This window comes from Rosa chinensis, chromosome 1 (genome assembly GCF_002994745.2).
Source record: "Rosa chinensis cultivar Old Blush chromosome 1, RchiOBHm-V2, whole genome shotgun sequence".
NCBI lineage: Eukaryota > Viridiplantae > Streptophyta > Magnoliopsida > Rosales > Rosaceae > Rosa > Rosa chinensis.
This window is the reverse complement of record NC_037088.1, coordinates 25,503,442-25,509,933: the sequence shown is the minus strand read 5'-3', so window position 1 is coordinate 25,509,933 and position 6,492 is coordinate 25,503,442.

Sequence of the window (6,492 nt, the reverse complement as noted above, 5' to 3'; positions counted from 1 at the left end):
GCCCCAAGTCAACGCCTCACTTCGGCAACGACTGCCACGCGGCATTACAGTCAAAACATGATCCTCCGGGACAAATGGTTGAACACGTCAACAGTCTTCCACGACCCTGATTAGGCATGTTGATTCCCGACACGTGGGTATCAAAGATTCGGTTCGCTACCCAACACCCTCTGCTTAGCGCAACTCCCCTTAACAAACAATACACCGGCCAAACGGAGGTCTATCTTAGCCGGGGAGTGGGGGGCTCCCAGGGGGGCCTAGCAGGGGCATACTCGAAAGGGTATAAACCATTTGTTCAGTAAGTCCATGGTTAACAATGCATTGACGCTAATTATGCCTTTGCAAGACTGGCGAAAGTAACGCTTTGAACCGCTAGGCAACTCCCCAACCAAGATTGCCCTCATTGACTGGGGACTTGGGGGACTTGTACTTACATGGCATTGATAGGCATAATTAGCTATAATGAGCCATGCTCAAGCTACCGCCAGCGGCGCAGACTCCAGCCAAAGGAGTGATCTACGGGAGCACCGCCAAGCGGGCTACCGCCTGAGCCCCGGCCCGCTCATAGATCGCCGCTGACGCGCCGCCACGCGCCCCCCCAAGACAGTATCAGAAGTTCCAGAAGCTGGGGACTGAAGCATATCAATCCCACATTGAAAGCAGGAAGAGAATCAGCTCCTTCTTCACCTATAAAAGGTTCGCTCTTCTCTCCTCATTAATTACGCATTTAATACTTACCTACTGTTACTTTGTCAACATAAATACATTGACTAACTTAGGCATTGGAGAAGAGAAGACCGCCCAACGCGGTCTCCCTCTGACGCCCTCTGTATTTTACTTGATAGGTAGCGGAGGCTATAAGGATAGCACATGTATCGGTCCACCCATCGGACCAGCATTAATTAAAGATTTGGCTACCGCTAAGTCTCAAGCATTAACACTCACAGTCCCTTAAAAACTGTCCCTCAGGTGAGCAAGCCTTTATATATATAGGGCTTCCACTAAGGGATCCCTTTTTTTGGTCTTTTATAGGGATCGGCATTAGACCAACTTTTCGATCATATTTTCACATCTTAACCGTTCAGTTTTTAGGTCCTAATGTATAGATCACTTTCTCAAATTTTCAGCCAAATTGGTGATCGTTAAGGCATCCAAAACTGTAATTTACACGAACGAACTGAATTTGTCGAACCGGAACCGTTCGTGTTTATAATGGTAAATTGCAGTTTTGGATGCCTTAACTATCATCAAATTGGCTGAAAATTTGCAGAAGTGATCTATACATTAGGACCTAAAAACTGAAAGGTTGAGATGTGAAAATATGATCGAAAAGTTGGTCTAATGCCCTATCCCTAAAAAAGACCAAAAAAAGGGATCACTCACTAGAAGGGCATTGTGTGTGTGTGTGTGTATATATATACAGATCCTATCCAGAGTGGAGCTCGATCTGCTTTGAAATTAACGTGTAAAGTTTGAGTTTTGGGTCACTTTTTTGTCACATATCCACATCTCGACCGTTTAGTTTTTAGGTACTAGTGTATAGATCATATCTGCAAATTTTCAGCCAAATTGATGATCGTTAAGGTATCTAACTCACTTAAACTAATGGATGGACTGAATCTGTCAACTTAAACCGTACTAGCTTTAAGGCAGTTATCAATGCCTTAACGATCATTATTTTGGCTGAAAATTTGCAGAGATGATCTATACACTAGTACCTAAAAACTGAACGGTCGAGATGTGGATGTGCGATAGCGAAAGTGACCCAAAACTCGAACTTCACACGTTAATTTCAAAGCGGAGCTCCACTCTGGATAGGATCTGTATATATATACATGGAGCCGCTCCAAAGAGGACGTCCGCACTGTTGTTAAAGTGCGGACGTCGACGCTGCAGCTCGGCTCAGGGAGCGACGGAGCGGTGGGGCTTGCCAGACGGAAGCCATGGATTGGACTTAGAGGTCTGCAGTCAGTGGAGTCGCTGGCGACGAGGTTGCAGCTCGCTACAGAAAACTTGCAGTTGCAGGTTGGGTTGTGCCCAGAACCTGCAACCCCGACCTCCTCCGACCTTGAACGCTGCCCAAAACAGTCTGAGATGCCTCTGGCCTCCTTCCTGCAAGCCGCATGCGCCGTCGCCGCCTGGAACGCCTCAGCTGCATCGACGTCCGTACTTTAGCGCAGTGCGGACATCCACTTCAGAACGGGTCCATACACACACACACACACATATCTTATCCAGAGCGGAGTTCCGCTTTGAAATTACTTAGTGAACTTCGAGTTTTTGGTCACTTTTAGGTCGCATATTCGCATCTCGACCGTTCACTTTTTAGGTACTAGTGTATAGATCGTCTCTACAAATTTTCAGCCAAATTGATGATCGTTAAGGTATCTAACTCGCTTAAACCAATCGACGAACTGAATCTGTCTAACCTGAACCGTACTAGCTTTAAGGTAGTTATCAATGCCTTAACGGTCATCAATTTAGCTGAAATTTTGCAGAGACGATCTATACACTAGTATCTAAAAAGTGAACGGTCGAGATGAGGATATGCGACCTAAAAGTGACCCAAAACTAGAAGTTCACTCTGTAATTTTAAAGTGGAACTCCGCTCTGGAAAATTCTTGCACGTGTTAGAATGTGTTGCTAAGGTCAGTTTGCTTTGAACTAGGATTCGTTTAATATGGGAAAATATTGCTTCTTGTAATTACAATTGTTGCTGTTGTGCTAGCATAGATGCAAATTTCTCAAATTCTAAGCCTGCTTCAATCTGAATTATATAGTAGACAATATCATGCTATTGTCTTAAATGCCTTTCTCATCAAATAATTCAATTGACTTCATAGGAAAGAATGTTAAAATGCAATTAGAAACACATTTGTTCAGACGACCATACATGTTATTTTGGGGGGTTAAGGTCTACATGTCTTTTAGCTTAATACTTTTTTATCTGGTTTTGATATCATATTATGTTGTATTGGAAATCAAGTTGTTAGTTCTTAATTCTTTCAATTGCATCCAGCAATGCACTTCTGTATTTCATTATGCCCTTCTGAACATTTAGGAATGTGATTACGGAAACTGCTCTTCTATACTCTCCCTTCTCAGGAATATAGAGAAGCAAATGTGAGAATATGTTTTTTTTTATCAAATAAGAACTTCATTAATAATGAACTGCTTACAACAAGTTTTAGGCGACATCTCTAACCCAAAAATGGCCACTAGACTTCACACTAGAACTCTATAATGACTGACTCTAGACTTGCACTACAACTGTATGGCAAAAACAATAAGCGCAGGAGCAATGATCTCACCTCTCGTCCAGCCAGTAAGAACTCTAAAGCTAGTCAACTCACTTGTGTCAACACTAACTCACCAACTAGAGTCCTCCTGACCACCTTTTGATCAACCAAGCCAACACTCGTTATGACCTAAACTCGACCAAACGGATTGCTGGACATTTAGACCTGGGACTAAAGAAAACCCAACACTAACACCCACCCTAATGTCAACACCATCAATCCACAATTGCTCCAAATCTCCTCCGACCCAAACCCAAACAGGAACGACCCATTAGAAGGCCAAGGGTGATTGTCTATGCTATAGCCAGACAGTATCGCCACCGCTGTTGACCCAACTCCAGAACTGGATCGATCCTCTAGACAGCGAAAGAGAAGATTGTCTCTACCACACCCTTTGTAGTGCCTTATTACCAACAAAACACCAACTGCCAAGCAAATAGGAAACTAAAAGCTGTAAAACAAATAACACCTAATGGACCAAGAGAAATACCCCAGGCCCAGACCTAGCCCACATTCGGATTAAAGCCCAGACCGTCACCGCTGTCAGACCCCAACTGTCGTCAAACAAGCATTGCCGGCAGCCAATTGCCAACAGGACACACCCCCACCACCTCCATCTCTATCCTCGAGAGCCCAAACTGGAGAACAATCCCAGTGCCAAAACACTCGCCTCCGCCCTCTGCTGCGCAATCTGAGACTGACCACTGCCATCATCATGCCATCCTCCCTTTCGCACCATGGATCCACACCAGCCCAGCCAACCAAAACCATTCCCAGGTTAGGTCAAAGAGACCCAACCCAGATCGGATTGGTCTGGACAGAGTAGATCCGCACCGAAGTGACCATGATACCGCCCCTCCAAAACATCATCCTTCCATCCTTGCCTTGCCGTGGAAGAGCACCACCACCGATTCACTCCACCACATACATAACATAAGCCAGCATGCTCCGACCACACTCCACCGATCTGGACCCTCCCATTCCAGCGAAACTTACAATAAAATTTCTAGGCCTCATCAAAAAGCCCACGGATCAAGTGGGCCGATGGAGGCCCGCCGGCCCGGCCGGTCAAAAAGCCCGCCATAGGCCCGGCTCGGTGGGTAGAGGGTCGAGCTTGGTCAAAAGCCAGTTAGGCTCGGCCTATAAAGGCCTGCAAACAAAAAATATTATATAAATAACATAGAAACTCTTGTGCAGAACACCTAACTTCTCTGAATTACTGGGAACTGCTTGGATGGAATAAGGAGCTATACCCCACGGAAAGCCCCGTGTGTCTAGTTTCTGAGAAATTTTACGTTTTTGTGATTCAGACTTTTCTAGAAGGAGTTATGACAATTTAAGTGAAGGCAGTTTAGCTTGAATAAGAATCTGCAACACAGAAACTGTTGTGCAGAACACCCAAATTCACTTAATTATTGGGAACTACTCGGATGGAATTAAGAGCTATACTCTATATGCACGGAAAGCCCCATGTGTCTAGTTTCTGAGGAATTTTAAGGTTTATGATTCCGACTTTTCTAGAAGGAGTTATGGCAATTTAAGTGAAGACAATTCTGCTTGGACCGGAATCTGCAACATCTTTTACAAGTTTATGTCTAGAACCGAGCTTCTCTGAATTACTGAGAACTTCTCGGATAGAATTAGGAGCTGTACCCTATATGCACGGAAAGCCCCATGTGTCTAGTTTCTGAAGAATTTTACGGTTTGCGATTCTGACTTTTCTAGAAGGAGTTATGACAATTTAAGTGAAGGCAGTTCAGCTTTGACGGGAATCTAGAAGGCCCAGCACATATATTTGGAAATCTTGCCGCATCATCATTATATATGTGTGTGTGTGTGTGTGTGTGTGTGTGTGTGTGTGTGTGTGTGTGTCTTTGTGTGAGTGTGAATTTGTTGTAATTTGGCTTATGGTGAAATTGGACATTCTCATACTTCTATATAGAATATGTGCATATATATTCTACATGTCATGACAACGATTGACAGATTCGATCGGATTAGAAAATATGGTGAAATTAACTAAGTTTTTTACCACTTATAATTTATTATAATAATTTCATCCAACGGTCGGTTTTTCCATTTTATTTGAATTGATAGATGTTGCCCTTTGGAGTGTATGATATATAAATATAGGTTTATAAGAGTAACTAAGTTTGACCTAGTTGATCGAATTCGAAATGAGAACTAAATTGCCTGAAATTTTTACAACCACCATAAAACATTACAATCTTTCCATCGAGCGGTTGGTTTCTCCAAATTCATTTTTCACTTCATGTTTGCTTTAGAATGAACCTCAACAATTTAAATGCAATGTACAAGTTATACAACTTTAGGAGGCAAATAGGTATAGGTCACCGTCTTTGTAATTAAAATTGAAGTTTTTATCTTATCTTCATCCACATCCATCTATGGAATATTTACAGACGTGATGTGAAAAAATAAGCACGTTTCGCGGTCGTTGTGCCATCGGTCAACTAAGAAAACATACAAGTGAGGACGGTTGATCAATTCGATCGGATTCAAAAATATGGTGAAATTAGCTAAATTTTTTACCACACTCATTATTTATTGTAATAATCATATCCAACGGTTGGTTTTTCCTTTTTTTTTTTTTTTTTTTTGAATTGATAGAGGTTGCTGTTAGAAAACATGATGAACAAGACATTACATAGAAACCTTGTATGTACAGCATATACACTTAAGTAAACGTATTTGTTAGAGTTTGTATTTAAAATAAGTTTAAGTACTTATCCTAATATGTTTGGATTGATTTGAAATCAAATTAGGACAGTTGCAAGAAGTTATATATTTGAAATGGCAGTTAAAGGGTGATGGCAGTTTCTTGATGGAAGAAACTGTTATTACATTGCTATATATATGACATTTTGGTCCCTTCTGATACACGATCTGTTCTCATAAATTAGTCCCATCATACTGAGAGAATACTGGAGGTGGAATCAGGAGAAGACTAAGATGAATGGTTCAAGTGCATCGTGTAAGACTCCTTTACATATTGTACAGTTTATATACATTGCAGATATCAGGAGAGATATGAAGTTTCAGTCCTATATTAGGATACGACTAGTATATCACTCCTAAATAGTTCATCTATATATTAGGATAGATATGTTTCTACAATCCTAATATACTATGCGTTTACTATTGCAATCCTAAATAAAGTTTACGTATATAA